At 48.3% G+C, this 26,843-nt stretch overlaps 1 protein-coding gene across 1 annotated transcript in view; it reads right to left on the reverse strand.

Moving 5' to 3' along the window:
- TSPAN9 (tetraspanin 9) overlaps positions 1–20,546 on the reverse strand; it is a 74,739-nt gene extending 54,193 nt beyond the window's left edge. The window contains exons 1-2 of the mRNA XM_083365911.1: positions 20,448–20,546; positions 3,241–3,312 (exon numbers count right to left, since the gene is read on the reverse strand). The gene's annotated coding sequence lies outside the window, so the exon portion shown is untranslated. The remainder of the gene's footprint in view (positions 1–3,240; positions 3,313–20,447) is intronic.
- Positions 20,547–26,843: the final 6,297 nt, after the last annotated feature.

The raw sequence follows: 26,843 nt of genomic DNA on the forward strand, positions 1-26,843 counted from the left end.
AGAGAGAGAAAGAGAGAGAGAGAGAGAGAGAGAGAGAGAGACTTTTGGTACCCTTAAATGTTGGGTACAGATTATCTGGATGCTGCCTAATACAAATGTGCTCAGAATGCAGATACAATCTTACTCTGGTTTAAAACAGACAATAAACCCCATGTGCACTGGGAATCGGAGACAGATCGTCTGCCGGACTTGCCAGACACGCATTAAGACCCCTCTGTTCACTCAGCAACCCAGAAAGAAAGAGGCATAAAACCCAGCGTGCAGCTTGGCCCGTCTGCAACACCCTTTTATGCCTTGACGTTCCTGCTAGTAGGATGGAGATTCTGCCATGAACGAAACCAGGGGGGGTGGGTGTCGGGTAAGGGCGGGGCTGGGGGGGGGGCAAGCCAGGCTCCTCAGACAGGCCGTCGAGCTGCCGGTGGGTGGGTCGTACCATTTTTCTGGATTAAGCCACCCCCTCCCCTCTTGGCAACTCACACCTCCGACACCCTCCTTTCCAGCTGTTCAAACTCCTCGCCGGAGCAGAGAAGAGGGGGGGGCCTTGTATTGGGAAGGATTGTAACCGATGCTTTCGGGGCCAAGACGGAGGCCTTTCAACAGATCACGGTTGCCTATGACGTTGCCCGTTTCTCTGGCCGACCACGAACCGGAGCAAAGGAAAGAGGGCGACGAGGGAGGACTGGAGAGTGGCAGCCACAGCCGTGCTCCAAAGAGACCCTGACCGTTGCAGTGAAGCCTGGGGGGGGCCTTTTGGAAGACGCTTGGCAACGGAGGGCAGTCCCCACCCACCCCTGCCTGTGTCCGGCTGCATCTTGCAACCTTCCTCTCTGCCCCAAAGGTGCCTTTGTTCAGGAGGCAACTGGACGGTCTTGTTTTTTCTCTCTCTCTCTCTCTCTCTCTTTGAGGATGTTTCGCTTCTCATCCCAGGAGCTTCTTCAGCTCTGACTGGAGGGTGGGAACGGAAGGATTTATACTCCTTGCAGACAGCTGGTCGTTTGCCTCTTTTTAGAGAGTCGTTGAGGCCCCTTGGAGGTTAATCCGTGTCCTCAGGGTCACCTGAGGCGTCCAAAGGGGCGTGGAGCCTTCTGGCTGCAGGATGTTTCCTGCCCTGGGTCCTTCCCTGTTGAAGACCAGGGCAAGGCTGGGGGGATGAGTCTGTGTGGTCCGCATTTCAGACCGAAGCGCAGACAACGGTCCCTCTAGTCTGCAATGTTTCCAGGAAATCCGTGCATCCTCCCGCACCGCTCATCCCAAAATGCATGGCTAAATGTCGACCCGAGATTCTCAGGCCTCCAGGCCCTGGTTGTCCCCAAAAGTGCTTGTTTCAGGAGCCAACAGGACTTCCTCATTTTTTTCTTGGAAGGACTTGCGCTTCCCATCCCAGAAGCTTCTTCAGCTCTGAAACGGAGGGTGGGGAACTCTGACCATTACCGGTCAGAGCTGAAGAAGCTCTGGATGAGAAGAGCAAGGTCTTCCAAGAAAAACAAGGAAGTCCAGTTGGCTCCTGAAAAAAAACACTTTTTGGGATGACACTTCCCTCTCTGCGTTTCTCCTAGGCCATGGTAGGCAAACCTCGGCTCTTTTATGACTCGTGGACTTCAACTCCCAGAATTCCTGAGCCAGCATGGCTCAGCTTGGAAACCTCTCCCTTTTCCCTCAGTGTGGCCGCCTCAGGAATTCTGGGAGTTGAAGTCCACGAGTCATAAAAGAGCCGAGGTTGCCTACCCCTGGCCTAGGTTAAAGCACCACAACGGATGTCCTCAGCCCTTAGTTCCCTCCAGAGGTGAAAGGGCTGGAGGCACCTGAGCTTGTGTCTAGGGCAGTGATGGCGAACCTTTTAGAGACCCGAGTGCCCAACTGCAACCCAAAACCCACTTATGTATCGTCGGGTGCCGGTTGGGCTGGCCCATTGGGTGGGCGTGGTGAGATTCAAGGTGCTGGTGATGACCTATAAAGCCCTAAATGGCTTGGATCCGGACTATCTAAGGGAACACCTGCTGCCGGCATCATCTTCCATCGTCCTGTGCGCCCCGCCACAGGGAGGGCCTTCTCAGGGTACCGCCGGCTAATGAATGCCGGCGGGTTATTCCCCAGGGAAGGGGCGTTCTCTGTGGGTGCGCCTGCCCTATGGAACCAACTACCCACAGACTTAGGACTGCCCCCGACCTTCGCTCATTTCGCCGGGACCTGAAAACTTGGCTCTTCGATCTGTTTGTCCAGACTGTGGGGTTGTTAATTTAACTGGGTTTTAGATTTACTCTTGGGGCTTGAATTTTAATTTAATTGTTTTAATTGATTTTAATTTTTTTGTATTCATGGTTTGAACTGCCCTGTAAACCGCCCTGAGTCCTACGGGAATAGGGCAGTATACAAATCCAATAAAATAAATAAATAAATAAATATTAGCATGGCTTCGGTGGTAACGGCAGACTGGGTGGGACTAAAATGTTCAATCCATCAACTCCAACTTTGCGAGATCTTTTTTTTTTCCCGCGAGAAATTGAAATTGATTGATTGAACCTTTTTTTTTTTTTTTTTTGCACACGGCGGTGGAAGCCTAAAGCGAAAAAGGTTTTATAAAAACCAGCTGAAGGCCTAGGACACAACGTGCGTGCCCACAAAGAGGGCTCTGTGTGCCGCCTGCGGCCCACGTGCCATAGGTTCGCCACCACGGGTCATGGGCAAAGAATGTAAATCTTTCCATTCCCACCGGTCAGTCAGCACTGAAGAAGCTTCTTGAATGAGAAGCGAAAGATTTTCAAGGGGAAAAAAGACACACACAAGAAAGTATAGTGTAATTAGTAATTTAGGTATGTTTAAGGGAGTTAAAGTGTGATAGAATTTAATGTGTCTTTTTTGGTTAGTTAACATATTTTAGCTTAAGTCTGTAAAGTTTATACCCTGTATTCAGCTCTGGGAAGTCGGGGGGGGGGGAGGGTAAGGGAGGGTAAGGGGGAGGGGAGGGGGAGGGAGGGAGTTTATGTTTTAAAAATGTATCTTAAAACTTTTCAATAAAAAAAAAGAAAAGTAAGTATAGTGGCCTTTTGGAAAAGCACCTTGCCGACAAGCTTCCTTGCGGCTTTCAGCAATGGAACCCAACAGACCCTACACAGAGGTTCAGGGATGCACAGCAGAGATGCAGCCCCCACCCCCAAACTGGAAAGGGGTCAGAGCTCCCACCAGTTCTGGCACCCAAACCTACATATGCACCCCTTAAAGATAGCAAATGTGGCAACATACCCCCTTGCAACGTCACTTCTGGTGTCCCGCGGGATGGAGCTTGTCCCAAGGCTGCAGTCTTCTCTTCTCCTCCTGCAACACAAGAGGCCACACACGCACGTGAGCATCATTCAGGCAAGCTCTGGGTCTCCTTTAGCACCGAGACGTTGTGACTGCGCCGTAAGTTAAGCCTCAGGAGTCGAGAGGGCCGGCTTTCTCCACGTCCATCCCGATAGTCCAAAAGCTGCATTCCATAATACGATGAACGTCAGACAGCCGAGACCCGTTTAGACTAGGCTGCGTGTTGTGCAAACTCAGCCAAAAACTAACCGAAAAGGGGAGAGGAAAAATAAATAAATAAATAAATAAATAAATAAAAGGAAGGCTATACGTCTATAAAGGATCTCAATCCTCCAGGTCAGAGGTTCCCCAACTTTCTGGCCACAGGGACGGTTCCGTGGAGAAAGGTTTTCCCACGCGTGGTTTCCGTGTGCCGCCTGCATCCAACGGATGGGGCTTTGCTTGTCTGTGCGGACCGGTTGCTGGCATGCCACGGTACCGGTCCATGCACCAAGGTTGGGGACCCCTGCCGCAGGTCAGCGGTTCCCAACTTTTCCAACTTTGCAGACCGTCGGGAGTGGGGAGAGGGGAGGAGGCCACGCAAGTGGTGGCGTACGCACTTGCCCACTGCTCGTGCAAGTGGAGCTGCGGGCACGCGCGCGCCTCTCCCGCCACTTCCACGACCCGTTTCCAAACGGGCCACAGCACAGCGATTGGGGACTCTTGCTCCAAGTCATGGCTATCCCAAAGTGCTTTTTCCGAAAGGCAACTGGACTTCTTTTTTTTCAGGGGTGTGTGGGGAAGGGAGGCGTTTCCGTTGAAAACACTGAAGCTTTTCTTCAAAGCTTCTTGGATAAGAAGCGGAAAGTTTTCAAAGCAAAGAAACAAACAAATAAAATTATCAGGGGTCTGGAGTCTAAAACATGTAAAGAACAGTTGTTGGAATTGGGTATGTCTAGTTTAATGAAGAGAAGGACGAGGGGGGACATGATACCAGCGTTCCAGTATCTCAGGGGCTGCCCCAAAGAAGAGGGAGTCAAGCTCTTCTCCAAAGCTCCCGAAGGCAGGACAAGAAGCAACGGATGGAAACTCATCAAGGAGAGAAGCAACCTGGAACTAAGGATAAATTTCCTGACAGTTAGAACAATTAACCAGTGGAACAACCTGCTTCCAGAAGCGGTGAATGCTCCAACACTGGAGGTTTTTAAGAAGAGACTGGACAACCACTTGTCTGAAATGGTATAGGGTCTTCTGCCTGAGCAGGGGGTTGGACTAGATGACCTCCAAGGTCCCTTCCAACATTATTATTATTATTATTATTATTATTATTATTATTATTATTATTATTATTATTATTATTATTGTTATTATTGTTATTGTTGTTATTGTTAGTATTAGTACTATTAAAAACCCCAAGAAAATCCAGTTGCCCTTTGGAAAAAAAAGCAGTTTGGGGAGGAAAAGGCAGATAGCCCTCCTTTATTTTTTCCCCATACCATTTTTTTTTTTTTTTGCACAAACTCAATTCTGCAATTTTGCACAAGTCCATTCCTGGCTCTCGATAGAAGAAGTCAGGGTTGCAGGAAGCATTCAGAGAGCCGTCTACGCCTCTGGCCGCTGTCCAGAGACAGCCCCGCCAGTCAGCTTGGGAAGGGGTTGTGTGTGTGCAGCCTGCTCACTTCGCCAACGCTGCTGCTCCTAATGTCACCACGCACGCATGGATGCGCAGAAGACGGGCCGTGAGGGGGGGTGGGGGGGTGGCAGCCCGGAGACAGAGCGCATCAGGCTGGCAAGCGCTTCGCCTCCTGCTAAAAGCCTTGGTGGAGCAGTGGGCTAATGCCTCCTTAAGTAACACCAGCTGCCTGCAATTAGTGCAGGTTCGCGTCCCACCAGGCTCAAGGTTGACTCAGCCTTCCATCCTTCCCAGGTAGGTAAAATGAGGACCCAGATTGTTGGGGGTAATAATGCTGCTGGAGGGGGCAAAATCCCTAATAAGCAGGCATATACATAGAATGAAGGCTATTGCTAAGCACATTTGATTTGTGCTTTAAATTGTAAGCCGCCCTGAGTCTTCGGAGAAGGGCGGGATATAAATGGGATTTAAAATAAAAATAAAATAAAATGAGTAGGCCCTTGTGAAACAGCCTCTTCCAGTGCCTCTGACCAGCCTTGGTGGTTGGGAGCAGCTGAAACAGAAAACTCATCTGTGCCTCCCGGGCTCTCGCTGATGCCTGGCGAGCTTCCCTAAATATGAAATAGTCCAAATGTCGATGTGACAAGCTTTGTCTACATTTTGCTTCCCGCGGCTTCAAGCCCTGGATCTGTCTCGGCTGCCATCTAGTGTGCGGTTTGGCCCTTGGTATTGGATGGGGAGGAGGGGAAAACAAATCACGTTTTTCCCAAACCTGGCTTTGCACAGGGAGCCTCGTTTTGTTTCTGGTTTTTTTTTTAGTGCTCCGACGTGGCGCTGCTTTTAACTTAACCTTCATAGAAGGGATAGAAAGCCGACCGGGGGCGGGGGGGCGGGAGGGGAAGATACTCTTTTTCATCACGAGCCGATCCTTTCACGGACCGATCCCTAGAAAGCTAAGCGGGATTAGAATTTGGATGGGAGATGAAAGGTGATCTATGGGAAGCAGGAGAAGGGCGGCGTGTTGTGAGGATGAAGTGCAAAAAACTTTAGGTGAGAGAGATCAGACAAGAGGGGGGCTGCAAAAATATGGAGATGAGAGCAAGATTGTGTGTGATGCAGAAGATGGGATGGGATAGGATGGAATAGAAATACAGAATCGAATCGAATCGAATCGAATCGAATCGAATAGAATAGAATAGAATAGAATAGAATAGAATAGAATAGAATAGAATGTGGAATGGAATGGAATGGAATGGAATGGAATAGAATGTGGAATAGAATGGAATGGAATGGAATGGAATGGAATGGAATGGAATGGAATGGAATAGAATGTGGAATAGAATGGAATGGAATGGAATGGAATGGAATGGAATAGAACAGAATAATGGAATGAAGAATAGAATAGAATAGAATAGAATAGAATAGAATAGAATAGAATAGAATAGAATAGAATGGAATGGAATGGAATGGAACGGAACGGAACGGAACGGAACGGAACGGAACGGAACGGAACAGAACAGAACAGAACAGAACAGAACAGAACAGAACAGAATAGAATAGAATAGAATAGAATAGAATAGAACAGAACAGAACAGAACAGAATAGAGGAAAATGGAATGGAATGGAATGGAATGGAATGGAATGGAATAGAATAGAATAGAATAGAATAGAATAGAATAGAATGGAATGGAATGGAATGGAATGGAATGGAATGGAATGGAATGGAATGGAATGGAATGGAATGGAATAGAACAGAATAATGGAATGAAGAATAGAATAGAATAGAATGGAATGGAATGGAATGGAATGGAATGGAATGGAATGGAATGGAATGGAACGGAACGGAACGGAACGGAACAGAACAGAACAGAACAGAACAGAATAGAATAGAATAGAATAGAATAGAATAGAACAGAACAGAATAGAATATAGGAAAATAGAATGGAATGGAATGGAATGGAATGGAATGGAATGGAATGGAATGGAATGGAATGGAATGGAATGGAATAGAATAGAATAGAATAGAATAGAATAGAATAGAATAGAATAGAATAGAATAGAATAGAATAGAATAGAATAGAATAGAATAGAATAGAATAGAATAGAATAGGTTTATTGGCCAAGTGTGATTGGACACACAAGGAATTTGTCTCTTGTTCTCCTAAAATGTGGTCAGAGACAAGAAGGACATCAGAATTAAAAGGAGCGGAGAAAATGCAGAGTGGAATTTAGTGTCTAAACCAGCCTCATACTTGTATCATGTCACAATCCCCAAATTTAGGCGAGCTTTATCCTTAGCTGGGTTTAATGATCTCCCCACAGCTGTCCTGGAACGGAAATATAGGAAAACCCTATGCGAAATCTGATAGTGGTCTTGTGATATGGATGCCATAGAAACCACAACCCATGTTTTTTTTTTGTCTTGCCAGTTCTATGGGGACAGTTGATTAGTTCTCTTTTATTTAAATTTCTGGGACACTCTTGATAGATTTAAACCTGCGCTATCTGCCAACTAATAAAGATAAATTAATTTCGCTAAAAGTAGCAACATCTTGCTGCATTATGTGTAAGCGTTTCCCACAAATGGTTGCTAACAGAAGCCAACGTGGGTTTGTCACAAACAGACCGTGCCAAACAAATCGTATTTCATTCTTTGACAAAGTGACTAAATTAACGGATCAGCGGGATGCAATGGACAAAATATACCTGGCATTTGAGAAACTACACATCTTCCTTCCTGCTAAGCTGGAAAAATGTGGGATAGATAGCAACACCACCAGATGGATTTGTAACTAGATGACAAACTGCACTCAATGGGTAGTTTTCAATGGAACTACATCTTCATGGAGAGAGAAGTAAGAGTAGGGTATCCCGTCTACGTTCTGTTTTAGGCCCAGTACTTTTCAATATCTTCATAAACGGTTTAGATGCGGGAATAGAAGGAGAACTCATCAAATTTGCAGATGACACAAACCTGGCAAGAATAGCCAACACCCCAGAAGATAGGCTGAAGCTCCAGATGGATCTCAACAGACTTGAACACTGGGCCTTACCCAGCAAAATAAAATGCAGTGTAGAGAAAAGTAAGGTCTTACATTTAGGCAAGAAAAAAACAAAAGTACAGGTACAGATGAGGTGAAAGCTGACTCGACAGCAGTAGCTGTGTGAGGGATCTTGGAATCTTAGTAGACAATCGTTTAAATATGAGCCAGCCGTGTCCGGCGGCAGCCAAAACAGCCAATGCAATCCCAGGATGCATTAACAGAGGGATAGCATCAAGATCACGTGAAGTACTAATAAAGTAAAGGTAAAGGTTCCCCCGCACATGCGTGCTAGTCGTTTCCGACTCTAGGGGCCGGTGCTCATCTCCATTTCAAAGCCGAAGAGCCAGCGCTTGTCCGAGGACGTCTCCGTGGTCATGTGGCCGGCATGACTAGACGCCAAAGGCGCACGGAACGCTGTTACCTTCCCACCGGAGTGGTCCCTATTTTTCTACTTGCGTTTTTACGTGCTTTCGAACTGCTAGGTTGGCAGAAGCTGGGACGAGTAACAGGCGCTCACTCTGTTACGCAGCACTCGGGATTCGACCCGCCAAACTGCCGACCTTCTGATCAACAAGCTCAGCGTCCTAACCCACTGAGCCACCGCGTCCCTGCAGTATTAGAAGTACTAATACTGCTCTACAAAGCCTTAGTAAGACCACACTTGGAATATTCCAGCCAGTTTTGGTCACCACAAGGTAAAAAAATATGTTGAGACTTTGGGGGGAAAAAAGTGCGGAGAGCAGAAACTAAGACGATGAAAGGCCTAGAGACTAAAACATACCAAGAAAAGTTGCAGGAATTGGGTGTGTGTAATGTGTGGTCTAGTGGAAAAAAAGTAGTAGTATGGCAGCAGCGTTCCAATATTTGAGGGGCTGCCACAAAGAAGAGGGGGGGTCAACCCTATTTTCCAAAGACCCTGAAGGCAGGAGAAGAAGCAACGGATGGAAACTACTCCAAAGTCTTGTTTTGGAAGTGGGGGAAGAGGCAAAACCAGGTTTGGGGGAAAGAAACCATGAAGACATGCTGTACAGTTCTGGGCAGGAATGAGGGTGGGGTGTGTGTGTCCAAGAACAGAAGCAAAGCAAATAATGAAAATAATGTCCAGGAATAAATTGAAAAAGGAAGAAGGCAAAGATGTCAGAAAAATAACAAAGCTACAGGCGTAAGTGATAGAAGAGACACATGTAAAGATATGGGTACGGTTTACTCAGGGAATGGCTGGGCGACCTCTTTCACACAAAGAGAGAGAGAGAGAGAGAGAGAGAGACAGAGACAGAGACAGAGACAGAGACAGAGAGAGAGAGAGGTGCAAAGATTGCATTCTCACCCAACAAGTGGAAGAACTGCTGTTAAGAAAGGTTAACAAGAGTGAAGGCAAAAAGGGGCACGGATCGCTTGGCTGACGGTGTCTAGGAAGCGAACGGCACAATTCTGCGGAAAAGAACCTGCAAAGCATCCATTTGCAAAAGGCAGCGCACGGTACGTGGGCTGAAGGTGGCGGCGTTTTCTTCAGAAGCCAACGAGAAATGACAGGATGGGAGAAAGTGCATTGACTGTATGTATCCTGACTCGGAGATAAGTGCGCAATAAAACCTTCAGGCTTTGAATTATGGGACAGGCCAGGCCAGAATGTTGCTTGACGAATGCCACCAGGCTTGGATGCAGGGAAGTAAATAGAATAACCGAACAACACAGCTGGAAGGGACCTCGGAGGTCTTCTAGTCCAGCCCCCTGCTCAGGCAGGAGACCCTATGTGCAGTTTCAGACAAATGGCGGTCCAATCTCTTCTTGAAAACCTCCAGGGATGGAGCAGGCACGACATCTGGAGGCAAGCCGTTCCACTGGTTATCCCAAAGGTGCTTTTTTCAGGAGGCAACTGGACTTTCTTGTTTTACTCTGAAGACCTTTCGCTTCTCGTCCCAGAAGCTTCTTCAGGTTCTGACCGGATGATGGGAAACGGGAGGATTTATACTCCTTGCAGACAGCTGGTCCTTTGCCTTCTTTTAAAGCAGGGGTCTTCAAACTTGGCCCTTTTATGACTTGTGGACTTCAACTCCCAGAATTCCTCAGCCAGGCACACTGGCTGAGGAATTCTGGGAGTTAAAGTCCACAAGTCATAAAAGGGCCAAGTTTGAAGACCCCTGTTTTAAAGAGTCGTCTGAGGCCGCTTGGAGGTTCACCTGTGTCCTCAGCGTCACCCGAGTGGTGCAAATGGGTGTGGAGCCTTCTCCAAGTGGGCTCAACGACTCTCTAAAAAAGAATGCAAATGACCAGCTGTCTGCAAGGAGCAGAAATCCTTCCCTTCCCCACCATCCAGTCAGAGCTGAAAAAGCTTCTTGGAGGAGAAGAGAAACACCTCCAAAGAAAAAACAAGAAAGTCCACAGTTGCCTCCTGAAAAAAAAAAAACACATTTGGGACAACCGTGAGCCGGAGGACCAAGAATCTCCAGAGACATTCCCCTGGTTTAACTGTCCTCACTGTCAGGAAATTTCTCCTTAGTTCTAGGTTGCTTCTCTCCTGAATTAATTCCCCCACCACCACCACCCCCGCCGTTGCTTCTTGTCCTGCCTTCTGTGCGCAGAATAAACCTTCTGCAAGAATAGACAGAATGCTTAATAACTGCTCCAAGGAGTCAGGCGAGGAGAATGCACCACGTCCCCTTGGCTGCTTATTATGTATTTATGATATACGTGGAAAGATGCTTGGTGATGAATGAACGTAGTAGCGGCTTGGATAGGGATTTGAAACGCGGGTGTAGCGGACACCGTGTCGTTGGTGAGAGCGGAAAGATTTGCAGCAAATGTTAGAGGCTCCGCCGTGCAAAGGGGAGTGAGGATCTGAATACGAATGGAGAGGAAGCTAACAAGATCCCTCAAAAAAAGGGAAGGGGGGGGGAAAAGAGAGCAATTTCCAATCGGTGTATGGAAGCCGTTAAAACACAGCTGTGTGCCAGATAGTAAACAGGGTATTGCTGTAGGAGTGGGCTGGCTACAAATTAATTTGATCCTCTTCTCCAATTTCTTCTGCTTACTGTCCTCGACTACACGCTGCATCGTCTCTGCTACTTCCAGAGGCTCGTGCGATGGTTAGGAAAGTAGTAATAACGGAAAAGATTAATTCAGTGGCGCTTTAAGTATAGACTCCTGTCAAATTTTGGAACGCCGTCTGTCTTCGTTTTCCATTTCTCCCCCCCCCCTTCATTGTATTATATTGGGCATGATTATTTAATTCTTTTTAACTTCTTTTTTAATTTTTGTATTTATATTCTGATATTTATTGCCCTGTACACCGCCCTGAGTCCTTCGGGAGAAGGGCGGTATAAAAATTTAATAATAAATAATAATAATAATAATAATAATAATAATAATAATAATAATAATAATAATAATAATAATAATAATAATAAATTCAGCCAACCTTGAATTTCCTAACACTGTTTTTCCCTTCAGGGCTGTTGGGGGGTTTTTGGTACATTTTCAACTATGGATACAGATCGTCCTTGACAGTTCATTGTTTTTCACCCTTACGGCTGTTACAGCACACACACTTACGGGATCAAAATTCAGATGCTTAGCAACTGAGCCATATTTCTGACGGTCGCAGTGGCCCCTTTTGTGACCTTCTGCCAAGCAGAGTCCATGGGGAAAGCAAATTCACTTAACAACCGGGTTGCCAACTGATCATCTGCAGTGAATCACTTCCCAACTGAAGCAAGACAGGTCACAAAAGGGGGCAAAGCTCAATTAACAAGTGTCTCGCTTCACCGCAGTAATTTTGGGCGGTTTTTAAGCCCCGAGGACCACCTGTAGTGCTGTACTGTAATGGTTACTTAAAAAGCCTGAAATTGCAGATTATTCCTGTCAAAGTGGGAAGCGATGCATTCCTAAGAAATGCTGAAGCTTCCTTGTTGTTGTTAGCTGCGAAGTCGTGTCCGACCCCTCGCGACCCCACAGACAACCTTCCTCCAGGCCTTCCTGTCCTCTACCATCTTCTGGAGTCCATTTAAGCTCACGCCTCCTGCTTCAGTGACTCCATCCAGACACCTCATTCTCTGTCATCCCCTTCTTCTCTTGCCCTCAACCTTTCCCGGCATGAGGCTCTTCTCCAGTGAGTCCTTCCTTCTCATTAGGTGGCCAAAGGATTTGAGTTTCAGCTTCAGGATCTGGCCTTCTAAAGGGCAGTCAGGGTTGATCTCCTCTAGGACTGACCGGTTTGATCGCCTTGCAGTCCAAGGGACTCGCAGGAGTCTTCTCCAGCACCAGAGTTCAAAGGCCTCCATTCTTTGGCGCTCAGCCTTTCTTATGGTCCAACTTTCACTGCCATACATTTCAACTGGGAAGACCATAGCCTTGACTATACGCACTTTTGTTGACAGGGTGATGTCTCTGCTTTTTAGTCTGCTGTCTAGATTTTCCAGATTTTTTTTCTTTTGCCAGTTTTGCTAGATTTTCCTAAGGAACGTTGAAGCATCTTTTTCCTGATTTTTAAGCCACGTTCAGCACCTTTGCCGTGGGGATGCAGCGGCGGCGGTGGGGGGGGGGACTTCCTGATTAAACAAGTTTTTGAAGGCTGCGTTTTCTTGACTTGGTCTTCTCGTTAACAAACGGCTGGTACCAGCTGACTCTAAGCCAGGATTTCTGGACAAGCGTCTATTGTTCGATATTTTGAAGCATTTGGTCAATCAACTCTTCTCAGATGCTATCAAAGGAAAAACTCACAGAAAAAAAAGAAGAAGAAGAAGAAGAAGCATTATTAAGCCACATGTGATTGTAGCCTTCGGAGAAACTGTGTTTGATGAAGGCACCCTCCTGGTCTTCGTGTGAGAATTTACAAAGATCTCAGCTGTTGTTCTGTTGTGCTTTGTAACTGAAAGTTAGCCTGGCTCTTTTTGCAACTTTTTTTTTTAAAAAAAGAAGACGAGTTTGCAATGAAATGTTTGTTTACGCTACAAGAAAGCTGTAACTCTTCGGGGACTTCAGCCTATAAATGATGTAGGCCTCCCTTCACATCGAGATGCGCAGGAGATCGGAATGAAAACCCAGAATGGACCGCTTCCTTCCCAAAACTCCTAAAAAAATAATAATCCTAATAGCGGATGTGCTACAAATAGGAAGCTCTGTGGCTTGCATAAACTAAAATTTCCAAACTCTTCCTTAAGAAGCGGATGGTGAAGGAGAAGACGAACCATTTTCATTGAAAAGTCTTTTGCTAAATGCTTTGGATGGTCCTTGACGTGGAGACGACAGCTTGAACTCTGGGGAAGACTGAGGACTGGATAGGATGTAGGAAATTTATCCACTGGCTCTTGGTTTAAAATGTACTGATCTAAAAGCGTTGAAGCTCCTGAAAAGCGGCCGTGCTCCACGCCTGTCAATCACCATCCATTCCCTTCTACAGGAAACGCATATGCGTGTTTATTACATAGTACGCACAGGAACATCTCTTTGGATAGCTCCGAGGAAGCCGTTTTCCCCGCCCGCTGTTACCGGTGAGAAAATGCAGGCGTTGGTTATCCAGCCCAAAGGATATCGATCTGATAATATCTGACAGCGTAGATATTTATTTCCACCTACTGGTTTTGCCCAGTAATTGAACAGAAGTCCATGAGTTGTTCACCTGTCATTTCCCATCACAGAAAGGCCGGGGTGAAAGATCCAGCTATTTTGTTTTTCCCTTTGGATTTGTATCCCGCCATCCTGACAAACGTTCAAGGTATTTCCCTTCCCAGCTTTATCCTTAATCAAGCAGACGGAGTATCAGCTTCCCAGCCAAATGAGGTGGGAGCTTCCCACAACCCCACACTGGCACACCAAATACACACACACACACACACACACACACACACACACACACACATCACAGCATACAACGGTGGAGCTGCAGTTACAGGATTCCCAAGAATGGAGCCAGTGGATTTAAAGAATCAGAAAGGACCCCTTAGGGGAGCCAAGGATTTAGACACGCTACAAACAGGTCGTCCTCTATTTAGATCACAGCTGAGCCCCAAGTGAGGCGGCATTAAGTGGGACAGTTGTTGAGTTTTGCCTCATTTTACAAGCCTCCTCGCCACGGTTGTTAAGGGAATCACTCCTGGGTAAAGTTAATAACACAGGGCTTCCCTTCCCCACTGGCCTTGCTTGTCAGAAGGTCGCAAAAGGGGATCGTGTGACCTCAGGACCCCGTCGTAAATGCATGCCGGTTGCCAAGCATCCAAATTTCGATCACATGGACACAAGGATGCTGGAAGAGCAAGAGTACTTAGGCTTATATGCTGCTTCACCGTGCTTTACAGCCCTCTCTAAGCGGGTTAGAGAGTCAGCCTATGGCCTCCAACAATCAGAGTCCCCATTTCACCCACCTGGGAAGGATGGAAGGCTGAGTCAATCTTGAGCTGGTCAGGGTCGAAATGCTGACAGTGGGCAGAGTTAGCTTGCAATGCTGCATTCTGACCACAGCTTTCTCTTCTTCCCTCCCTCCCTCCCTCCCTTCTTTCCTTCCTTCCTTCCTTCCTTCTCAGGGGCTGCCCCAAAGAAGAGGGAGTCAAGCTATTCTCCAAAGCACCTGAAGGCAGGACAAGAAGCAACGGATGGAAACTCATCAAGGAGAGAAGCAACCCAGAACTGAGGAGAAACTTCCTGACAGGGAGGACAATTAATCAGTGGAACTCCTTGCCTCCAGAAGCGGTGAATGCTCCAACACTGGAAGTTTTTAAGAAGAGACTGGACAGCCATTTGTCTGAAATGGTGTAGGATTTCCTGCCTGAGCAGGGGGTTGGACTAGATGACCTGCAAGGTTCCTTCCAACTGTATTATTCCGTCATTCTATTTACTTCCATGTATCCAAGTCTGGTGCATCCCAGACCTCCAACGTCCCTTCCAACATCACCATCATCACCATCATCATTATCATCATCATTATTAAATGGCCCAGGTTGAGAGCCATTCACGGCATCCCACAGTCCCATGACTGTGATTAACAATGGTGTGTGTGTGTGTGTATATGTTTTAATCAGAAACCCATTTACTCCCTGTTTCCCGCAAAGAACATCTATTGTGGACAAGGAGTTTGCTTAACCACCGCTGCGTTCACTTTACAACCACTGCAAGGACGGTTGCCAAATCGGGCAGGATCATATTGGCCACCCGCTTAGCGACTGACGTGACTTACTACATAATTCCAGACTCAATTGTGGACGTAAGTCAGCATTAACTACGGAACGGGCATTTAACATAAAAGGTCCATTCTGTATGGACATTTTTTTTTAATTAAAAGGTATGGACACAATATTTAAAAAAAGATGTTGAGGCTCTGGAGAGTGTGCAGAGAAGAGTGACAAAGGTGATCCAGGGGGAATTGGGTGGGGAAATGAAGGCTAAAAGATAAGAACCACAGCTGCAAGAATTGGGTAGGTCTAGTCTACTGAAAAAAGGATCAGGGGTGACATGGTAGCTGTGTTCCAATATTTGAGGGGCTGCCACAAATAAGGGGTGTGTCAACCTATTTTCCAAAGCACCAAAAGGAAATAATGGATGGAAACTAACCAAGGAGTGAAGCAACCTGGAATTAAGGAGAAGTTTCCTGACAGTGAGAACAATTAACCAGTGGAACAACCTGCCTCCAGAAGTTGTGAATGCTCCAACATTGGAAGTTTTCAAGAAGAGATTGAACAACCATTTGTCTGAAATGGGATAGGATCTCCTGCCTGAGCAGGGGGTTGGGCTAGATGACCTCCAAGGTCCCTTCCAACGCGGTTATTCTCTTCACTCTCAATAACAACATAAATGGAATGGTGACAGCCTAACCAGGAAGAACTTTCAATTAGCTGAGCCATCAATTTGCCTGATGATGGCAGTTAATTCTTTTGCTTGGAACTCTTCAATTAGACTAAAAACAGTTTTTATGTCATTTAGAAGAAAAACAACTAGCCAGGAGCCTCACCGGCTTTTAATATATGGACTTCAGTTAAGAGAAAATAACGGCTTGAAGCAAAGTTTTATCTAGTTCTAATAATTGGAGAGAATGCCAAATTAGATTTCTTTTTTTTTCCCTTGACTGAGTCTCTTAAGAGGAATTTCAATTCGGTGGCTTTTCAAGAACCTCTCAAGCATTTCTGCTTTTAATGCAATATTTTGTCGTAGGTGTTATACAAATACGTCTGCGTGTCGCCAATTGATAGGAAAAACAGCTGGGCTACTGTATTTGGCTGCGTGAATTCTGCACACCGATACAGAGAAGTCCTCGAAGTGTGACCAAAATTTTCGTTGCTAAGCGAGACATTGGTTAAGGCAGTTTTGCCCCATTTTACGACCGTTAAGCTCACTGCAGTTGTGAAGTTAGTAAGACGGTTGTTAAATGGATCTGGCTTCCCCCTTGACTCTGCTTGTCGGAAGGTCGCAAAAGGGGATCACGTGAGCCTGGGACACACTGCAACCGTCATAAATACGAGTCAGTTGCCAAGCGTCCGAATTTTGCTCACGTGATCCTGGGGACGCTGCAACGGTCGTTAAGTGTGGAAAAACGGTCCTAAGCCACTTTTTCTCCGTGATGTTGTAACTTCAAACAGTCGGTAAATGGACCGCTGTTGTAGGTACTTCAACAAATGCTAGGGCCAAACCGGAAAGAAATCTGTCAGTTCTTCTGAAAGTAAAGCATGGATTCCTGGAAATCAGATTTGTCGTGTCAAACTAACCTTCCTTTATGCTTCGATGCGGGAAGGCTGCAGACAGAATTTTCGCTTTTGATTTCGGGGAAAAAGGAAAGCGGCTGGTTTTATATACACAGGCTGCTGAGCATGGAAAGATTGGGGGAGGGTTAATACAGCTGTTTTGCAGCTGTAGAGGGTTCTCGTGCTCTGGGAGCAAAATGCCACACGCCTTGCCTCCTCCTGCCTGGAGGAGTCTTGCACGCTGCCCTTTCAACACGGTGCTAGCCAGGGGCGCAATCTGTTTTTAATTCGTTTAGTAGTCAGATTGGAGCGAAGATGGCTTTAGAGCGGGGGTAGGCAACCTTGGCTCCTATTTATGACTCGTGGACTTCAACTCCCAGAATTCCTGAGCCAGCATGGCTCAGCTTGGAAACCTCTCCCTTTCCCCTCAGCGTGGTTGGCTCAGGAATGCTGGGAGTTGAAGTCCACAAGCCATAAAGCTGCCTAGGCCTAGGCCAGGGGTAGGCAACCATGGCTCTTTTATGACTCGTGGACTTCAACTCCCAGAATTCCTGAGCCAGCCTGGCTCAGCTTGGAAACCTCTCCCTTTTCCCTCAGCATGGCAGGCTCAGGAATTCTGGGACTTGAAGTCCACAAGTCATAAAGCGGCCTAGGCCTAGGACAGGCAACCTTGGCTCTTTTATGACTCGTGGACTTCAACTCCCAGAATTCCTGAGCCAGCATGGCTCAGCTTGGAAACCTCTCCCTTTTCCCTCAGCATGGCAGGCTCAGGAATTCTGGGAGTTGAAGTCCACAAGTCATAAAGCGGCCTAGGCCTAGGGCACGGGTAGGCAACCTTGTCTCTTTTATGACTCGTGGACTTCAACTCCCAGAATTCCTGAGCCAAGCATAGCTCTGCTGGCTGAGGAAATCTGGGAGATGAAGTCCACAAGTCTTAAAGTGGTCAACGTTGCAGACCCCCGCCTTACTCGACCTTGGATGATCTTGCAAAGCTTAGCTGAGTCAGACCTGGTTATCCCCTGGAATGGGAGGTCCACAGGATATCCCAAACAGAACAGGAACTCCCTGATGAAAACGGAAATATGTATGGGGGGAAAAAGTGCGCCGAGAGACTTGATCAGCATCACCGAAAATTATAGGAATGTCGAAGCCACAAGACAGAAAATATCCCTCGAACACCACACGCGGGTTCTGTTTGGCTTAGTTTAGGATGGATGCCGTTTTGCCTTCTTTTTTTAATTTTTTCCTTTTTTTTTGCTTCCTGAAATACTTGAGTTTCACTTCTGAGAAAGGAAACAAGAAAAAGAAAAGAACAGGGCGGAAAGCAAAGTCAATTATTAAGTTTCCCCAGGCCTCCAGGCCTCCGGTTCAGTGGCCAGGCCATGTGACTGGAATCCAGAAATGGAGGAGGCGAAATAGGCCGGCCTGCCCAGAAGATACATACGGTATATAAGAAGAATGGTTGCTGGAACTGGAGATGTCTAGTTTAATGACGAGGAGGTGACATGATAGAAGCCTTGCAGTATCTCAGGGGCTGCCCCAAAGAAGAGGCAGTCAAGCTCTTCTCCAAAGCACCCAAAGGCAGGACAAGAAGCAACGGATGGAAACTAGTCAAGGAGAGAAGCAACCTGGAACTAAGGAGAAACTTCCTGACAGTGAGGACAATTAACCAGTGGAACCACCTGCCTCCAGAAGCAGTGAATGCTCCAAAACTGGAAGTTTTTAAGAAGAGACTGGACCGTCATTTGTCTGAAATGGTCTAGGGTTTCCCGATTGAAATGCTTCTTTTGCAATTTTGCTTTGGGATACTCCCGTCTCCCATACTCTTGTCTGGAGCACGTCTGGATTCTCCTCGGGAACTTAACGCTATTCCCATTATCGTTATGCTGGTCTGCGATCAAGCTATCAAATTAGGGAGAGGAGGAAGAGAACGAAAAGAGATGGGAGGCAGAGGGCCCCCCCCGGCTTTTCCAGATAAATTAACATTTGGGAAGAGGTCCCCAACCTTTGGGGGCACCAGGGACCACCGGTTTCGTGGAGGGAAGTTTTTCCACGGACCGGAGGGTGCGTGGTTTTGTGTGCTGCCTGCATCCCACGGATGGGTCTTTGCTTGTTTGTGAGGACCGGTTGCTGGTGTGCCGCAGCCCGGCACCGGGGTGGGGGTGGGGTGGGGGTGGGGGTTGGAAGGGGGGGGTCGGGGACCAAACTAAAGGTAGAAAGGGGGGAACAACGCCCCTCCCCTCCAACTCAGAGGTGATGCCATTTCTGACTTGCAAAATCCAGATGTTTGGAAACTCCTTTAAGGACGGGCCCTCCACCGCCCGGGTTCCTGTCCGCGCGAGAAGGAAGGGCTCTAAGCCAGACACGTCAAACACAAGGCCCAGGGGCCAGATCCAGCCCGCGAAGTGGTTTCATGCGGCCCCCGAAGCCATCCTGGAAACAGGGAGGGAACGGCCCCCACTGCCTTGGCCCTGGCCCAGAGACCCTCCTTCTGCCAGAGACCCTCAGATCTGTCCCACTCCTGCCCAGGCCCCCATAGGCACCCTTGATGCCAACGATGTAGAGCTGGCCACGCCCACCCAGTAGGCCATATGCACTCTAGCCACGCCCACCCAGTAGGCCATATGCAATCTAGCCACCTCCAACCTGGCCGTACCCACCCGGCCCCTTGAGGGCAACCGCAATGCTGATGTGGCCCTCAATGAAATTGAGTTTGACACCCCTGCGTCTAAGCAATTCCACGCAGAGAGAAGTTGCACGGCCCTTCTTTCCAGCGTGGATGCCCACCCAAACAAAACAAAACAAAACAAAACAAAACAAAACAAAACAAAACAGAACAAAACAAAACAAAACAAAACAAAACAAAACAAAACAAAACAAAACAAAACAAAACAAAACACAGACCAACTTTGAGAGCAGGCTAGCCAGCCGGGCGTGCACCAAAGCGCAGCCGAAGTTTTGGGGCCCAACCCAACTCCTCCCGCGCCGCGCAATTCGGAGCCGGAGCGCCCGGAGGGGGCAGCCGAAGCCCAGCCGCTCCCAGGCCCGCCCTCCCCAATGCAGAGCCAGCCTCCCAGCCGCCGGGCCGGCCCCGCCGCCGCTCAGGACCCGCCGGAGGGTGGGGGAGCCGCGCTCGCAAGAGACCCCCCCCCGAAGTTCCCGGGCTTCGCGAGCCAGGGCAGAGGGGGGGTCCAAGGCAAAGTGGGGGATGGGTCCAAGGCAGAGGGAGGGGTCCAAGGCAGAGGGGGGTCCAAGGCAGAGGGGGGTCCAAGGCAGAGGGGGGTCCAAGGCAGAGGGGGGGTCCAAGGCAGAGGGGGGGTCCAAGGCAGAGGGGGGGTCCAAGGCAGAGGGAGGGGTCCAAGGCAGAGGGGGGTCCAAGGCAGAGGGGGGTCCAAGGCAGAGGGGGGTCCAAGGCAGAGGGGGGTCCAAGGCAGAGGGGGGGTCCAAGGCAGAGGGGGGGTCCAAGGCAGAGGGGGGGGGTCCAAGTCAGGGGGGATCCAAGGCAGAGGGGGGGTCCAAGGCAGAGGGAGGGTCCAAGGTAGAGGGGGGGTCCAAGGCAGGGGGGGTCCAAGGCAGAGGGGGGGTCCAGGGCAAAGTGGGGGGCCTCCAAGGCAGAGGGGGGGTTCCATCCCTCCCCTTCCCTCCGCCGCCCCCCAGCCAGGCCCCTAGCCCGGCCCCGCGCCGCCTTCCTCCGCCCTCGGACCGAGCCCAGGACGCGCCGGAGACCCCAGACCCGGAGCCGACCCCCCCCCCCCGATCCAGCCCGCTCCTCCGCCCAGCCCAGGCCGAGCCAGCCGCGGACCCCCCCCGGGGGGGGACACTTACCGTCTTTGGCGGACCGAGGCACCGCCGCCCGCTTGCCGGTCTGCTGGCCTGGCACGGCTCGGCTCGGCTGCCAGCGGAAACCGGGGCAGGGCAGGCGGCGCCGGGACGGCCAGGCGGGGAGGGGCGGGGGCGGGGGCCGGGCGGTCCTTGCCTTCTTCTCTTCCCCCCCCCCCCCGCTTCCCCGGGAGCCAACCCAGCTGCGCGCAGGGCTCGGCCCCTCCCCGCTCGGCGCTGAGTCCCGGGCTGGCTGCGCTCTCTTGCCTTCGCGGTCCGCCTCCTTGGTCGGGCTCCCGCGAGGTCCGCCGCTCGGTCCCTGGCTCTCCGGCGCCTCCAGCTCGGAGCTTAAGCGGCTCCCGAGGGCGGCGGCAAGATTGTCCTGCCTTATAAATAAAGAAACCTTTATTGTCAAAGTACAACGTGTGTACATTGAGATTGGCTGAGCCTTCCCCCCCCCCCCCGTGCTCTCTCCCCCCCCAACACACAGTGACAACAAACCCTCCATCCCACCACACTGTGTGAACCCACTACACCACACACCGGCCTCCCAAGTCAATCCTGCATAAGTTCACAGAGATTATGTCCCATTTAAAAGCCTAACAGCCCACGGATCAAAGCTATTTTTCAGCCTGTTGGTTGTTGTTGTTGTTGTTAGCTGCGAAGTCGTGTCCGACCCATTGTGACCCCATGGACAACGTTCCTCCAGGCCTTCCTGTCCTCTACCATCTTCTGGAGTCCATTTAAGCTCACGCCTCCTGCTTCAGTGACTCCATCCAGCCACCTCATTCTCTGTCATCCCCTTCTTCTATTGCCCTCAACCTTTCCCAGCATGAGGCTCTTCTCCAGTGAGTCCTTCTTTCTCATTAGGTGGCCAAAGTGTTTGAGTTTTAGCTTCAGGATCTGGCCTTCTAAAGAGCAGTCAGGGTTGATCTCCTCTAGGACCGACCGGTTTGATCGCCTTGCAGTCCAAGGGACTCGCAGGAGTCTTCTCCAGCACCAGAGTTCAAAGGCCTCAATTCTTTGGCTATATTCCTATATCTCCTACCAGATGGTAGGAGAGTAAAGAGATACCGTCCAGGGTGTGAGTCATCCCTGAGAATCTTCCTCACTCTTCCAAGGCAACGAGCCCTGGCGAGGTCATCCAGTGGTGTCAGGGAACAGCCCACCATGTCTTGTGCTGTGCTCACCACCCTCTGTAATACTTTCCTATCCGTGGCTGTCAGACCAGCATACCAAACCACAATACCATACGAGAGGACGCTCTCTATGGTAGACCGGTAAAAGAGGGTCATTAGCCATTGTTCTACCCTGTTCTTCTGCAAGACCCTGAAAAAGTGAAACCTCTGTTGGGCCTTTCTGGCCACCTGGGTTGTGTCAACTTTCCAGGTCAGATCTTCACAGAGGTAGACTCCCAGAAATTTAAAGGAGGAAACTCTCTCCACACAGTTCTCCCACAGTCAAGGACACACGAGAGGAGAGCAAAAAAAGATGGAGCAGGGGGCTGGAGGCCAAAAGTATACGAAGAAGGGCTGCGGGACTTGAGTTTGGCCAGCCTAAAGAAAAGAAGAAAGAGGGGAGACAGGATAGCAGCGTTCCGGTATTTGGGGGGGGCTGCCACAAGGAAGAAGAGGGGGTTAACTTATTCTCCAAAGCATCCGAAGGCAGGACGAGAATCAAGGGATGGAAACTGGTCAAGCAGAGAAGCAACCTAGAACTAAGGAGAAACTTCCTGAAAGTGAGGACAAATTAACCAGTGGAACAGCTGGCCACCAGAAATCGTGGGCGCTTCATCACTGGAGATTTTTAAGAAGAGACTGGACAGCCATTTGTCTGAGATGGCGTAGGTTCTCCTGCCTGAGCAGGGGGTTGGACTAGAGGACCTCTATGGTCCCTTCCAGCTCTATCATCATTATTTTTATGATTTAAATTTATATACCGCCCTATTCCCGTAGGACTCAGGGCGGTTTACAGGGAAAATTAAAATACATAGCATACAAAATTAAAACCAGTTAAAACTATGATTAAATTACAGTCCCTGAAGTTAAACTAAAACCCAATTAAATTAAATTAATTAAAACCCCTCAGTCTGGGACAAACAGCTCGAAGAACCAGGTTTTCAAGTCACGGCGAAATGAGCGAAGGTCGGGGGCAGTCCTGATGATTAGGGGTCTGGAGGCCAAAATATAGGAAGAACGGTTACAGGAATTTGGCATGGCTAGTCTAGTGAAAAGAAGGATGAAGGGTGACATAGCCGTGTTCCAGTATTTGAGGGGCTGCCACAAAGAAGTGGGGGGTCACCTATTCCACAAAGCATCTGAAGGCAGGACAAGAAGCAACGGATGGAAACTAACCAAGGAGAGAAGCAACCTGGAACTAAGGAGGAATTTCCAGAAAGTTTGAACAATTAACCAGAGGAACCACCTGCCTCCAGAAGCCGTGAATGCTCCAACACTGGAAGTTTTTAAAAAGAGCCTGGACAGCCATTTGTTTGAAATGGTATAAGGTTTCCTGCCTGAGCAGGGGGTTGGACTAGATGACCTCCAAGGTCCCTTCCAACTACTTCTTCTTCTTCTTCTTCTTCTTCTTCTTCTTCTTCTTCTTCTTCTTCTTCTTCTTCTTCTTCTTCTTCTTCTTCTTCTTCCCTCCAGTGATGGAACAGACACAACATCTGGTGGCGAGCCGTTCCACTGGTTGATTGTCCTCACCCTCAGGAAATTCCTCCTTCGTTCTATGTAGGAAACCTGTCATATTTCCACCTTAGGCTCACATAAGATGGCGCAGGTCTGGCTCAGGGCAGAGACAAGTTTCGTTTCTGTTCATAAGTTGCAGTTTACCAGAAATCAGATGACCTTGCTACGTGCAGACGGACAATCCCGGAACACTACAAGAAAGTAACACATACAAGAAAGTTACAGGAACAAAGACATTCCATAAAAGGGCTATAGCTGAAATGTAACCATTACATAACTGCTTGTTGCTTGTGCGTTGCTTGTATCTCAATAAAAGAGAGCTTGGGACTTCGGTCTTGGCCCTCATCCTGAGAACGCTCAGAGAGACGTGTCCTCATTTATTGGCAAGTTCATGAGGAGCCCGCCGGGTGCGAAAAACCCGCAGTTCTAGCTTGCTTCTCTCTGTGTTCAGCTTCCATCCTGTTGCTTCTTGAAATTTCCCTTCAATTCAGCCGACCGGTGCCATCAGCGTATCCGAGGCTGCTGACTTTTCTCCCGGCAATTTACTTATTTTTGTGCCTTCCAACCCAGCCTGCCTCGGGATACAGCCTGCTCTTAAGCTAAATCAATCCCTCATGCTCTAGAAAGCAGAGATGAAGCATCAAATCGCCTCGATAGGTCGGGCAAACGGAACGAAATCTAAAAGTCTTCATTTAGAAAAAGGGAAGCCTCGTTGGTGGCAATGATTTTGTTCTCCCCAAGGCCTGGGCCAAATTTTATTTAAACCAGAAATAGGACTTGCTTTGTGTGGTTCCCAGATAATTGCTAATGGCTACTACGCTGGGTGCTCATTTGAGGCAAAAAGCCAAATATATAGATAGTCCTTGACTTACGGTCGGTTGCTCAGCAACCGTTCAAAGTTATGACAACTCCCCCCCCCCAGCTATTTATGACCCAGTTTCAAAGTTCTGATGGCTGACCCCAGCCCAAGGTCATGTGATCACATTTGGGGCTGCATTTTACAGGATCCCACGTATGTTTTGTTGTTTTGCTGGAAGCCAGTGTTTATTCCTGGTTGCTGGCAAAAAAAAAACCAACAAGAAGAAAAAATGCCCACTGGCTACTACAGTGGTTTTGCTTAATGACTGCAATGTTTGCTTAGCAACTGTGGTCTTGACTTAACAACCATTTCAGAAAAGAGGGTAAAACTGGGCACGGTCCCATAATGACCCACTTAACATCTGGCACAATTTAGGAGCATAATTCCAGGCTCCATTACGATCATAAGTTGAGGGCTGTCTGTACATGGAGAACCTAAACAGGAAGAGCAGAGAGACGTGTATTTATTCACATATATGCTTTTAGAATCGGCCTTTTTTTTCCTGTTCTCGAGGCAACTTACAGGCCTTTCATTCCTCACCAACAACCCTGTGAGGAGATGAAGAGTTCCAGGTCATATCACGAGTTCTTTGGTCAAATGGGACTTGAACTTGGGTTTCTCTAGACCAGGAGTCTTCACACTCGGCCCTTTAATGACTTGTGGACTTCAACTCCCAGAATTCCTCAGCCAGCGTGAGGGAACTATGACCCTTTAATGACTTGTGGACTTCAACTCCCAGAATTCCTCAGCCAGCATGGGGAAACTATGGCGCCTTCATGACTTGTGGACTTCAACTCCCAGAATTCCTGAGCCAGCATGAGGGAACTATGACCCTTTAATGACTTGTGGACTTCAACTCCCAGAATTCCTCAGCCAGCATGGGGGAACTATGGCGCCTTCATGACTTGTGGACTTCAACTCCCAGAATTCCTCAGCCAGCATGGGGAAACTATGGCCCCTTCATGACTTGAGGACTTCAACTCCCAGAATTCCTGCACCAGCATGAGGGAACTATGACCCTTTAATGACTTGTGGGCTTCAACTCCCAGAATTCCTCAGCCAGCGTGAGGGAACTATGACCCTTTAATGACTTGTGGACTTCAACTCCCAGAATTCCTCAGCCAGCGTGGGGGAACTATGGCGCCTTCATGACTTGTGGACTTCAACTCCCAGAATTCCTCAACCAGCGTGCCTGGCTGAAGATTCTGGGAGTTGAAGTCCACGAGTCACAAAAGGGCCAGGTTTGAAGACCTCTGTCTAGACGCAGCTTGAGTGCATAGAAAGGTCCCATGACCTTCTCTGGAGACCCTGGTTGAGGGGCTGTGAGCACACGTGTGTAACAGGCATGATACCTTCTCCTACTGGGTAGTCCCCGACTTAACAACAGTTCGTTTACTGACATTTGTGTGGATTCACAGTCATGAAACTCTGACCTCTGGGTTGTCTTAACAATCCCGATCTGACTCTCGAGAGCTTTGGATTGGATTTTGACGATTCCCCACCCTCCTGTTAAAAGCAAAACCACAGGCAAGTGGTGGGTTTTTTTTCTTTAAAAGACTGTTTTTGTTTGCATTTCTTGTCTGTTGTTATCTCCTCAACCTTGAGAAAGCTGCCGATCCATCACAGCAACTGCGTGTACCAGTGTATAAACCCAGGACAGAATCCATCAAACAATCGGCTAAACTCACTCAGAGCCTTTATTTATTTATTTATTTGTTTGTTTATTTATTTATTTACATAATTTATGTCCAGCCTAATCTGGCAAATTACAGGCACCTCGTATAAAAATCCTAAATATAAAAAAACATATAATAAGAACAATCGATTGCAGCAATCAGCGCCGCCTAACTATCCCTTCAACCCCAAACAGCATTTATTCCCTTCCCAAATTATACAGTAATTATCCTGATGGCAGTCCAGCCTTTCTCTGTACATCCAGCAGCCACAAATCAATTTTGCAGTGGGTTGTGTTGTTGTTTTTTTTAGCTAGACTTGGAGTTGTTAACATCGTGGATAACTGCTGGCTTGGGGTAATCCGCTTTCGTTTTCAGATTAAATTTATTCATTGCCCTGCTGACCTGGATGAAGGTCTGTCTGAAGTCGTCTAATTTTTAAAATTCAGCCTTCAGACATCTTCAGACAACCTTCAGCCAAGGCTACCTGGCTGATTGAGAATCTCCCTCAACATTTTGCTGCCCTGGATGTTGAGTTCACACAGATTTTGGCCTGCACAAAGTGACCTCCATCATACTGTATCTCATTTTACTATTCTCTTTTGCAAGCCAAACACGGGTAATTCTTCATTAGTCGGCACAGATTGCAGGCTTTGTAATCCCAACAAGCCACCCCTTCCAACCTGATCGAGTGTTTCCGGGACTTGTTTCAAGAGCCGAGCTCAAAAATGGACACAATCCAGTTCTCACTTAACAAATCCCTTAAATATGAGTCGGCAGTGTTGCGGCAGCTGCCAAAAAAGCCAACACAGTGCTAGGCTGCATTAACAGAGGGATAGAATTGAGATCACGTGAAGTGTTAATACCACTTTACAAGGCCTCGGTAAGGCCACACTTGGAATATGGCATCCAGTTTTGGTCACCACGATGTAAAAAAAGATGTTGAGACTCTAGAAAGAGTGCAGAGAAGGGCAACAAAGAAGATCAGGGGTCTGGAGGCTAAAACATACCAAGAAAGGTTACTGGAATTGGGTGTGTCTAGTTTAATGAAAAGAAGGACTGGGGGTGACATGATAGCAGTCTTCCAGTATCTCAGGGGCTGCCCCAAAGAAGAGGGAGCCAAGCTATTCTCCAAAGTGCCTGAAGGCAGGACAAGAAGCAACGGATGGAAACTAAC

This window comes from Vipera ursinii (genome assembly GCF_947247035.1).
Source record: "Vipera ursinii genome assembly, chromosome: 6".
NCBI classification, from domain to species: domain Eukaryota; kingdom Metazoa; phylum Chordata; class Lepidosauria; order Squamata; family Viperidae; genus Vipera; species Vipera ursinii.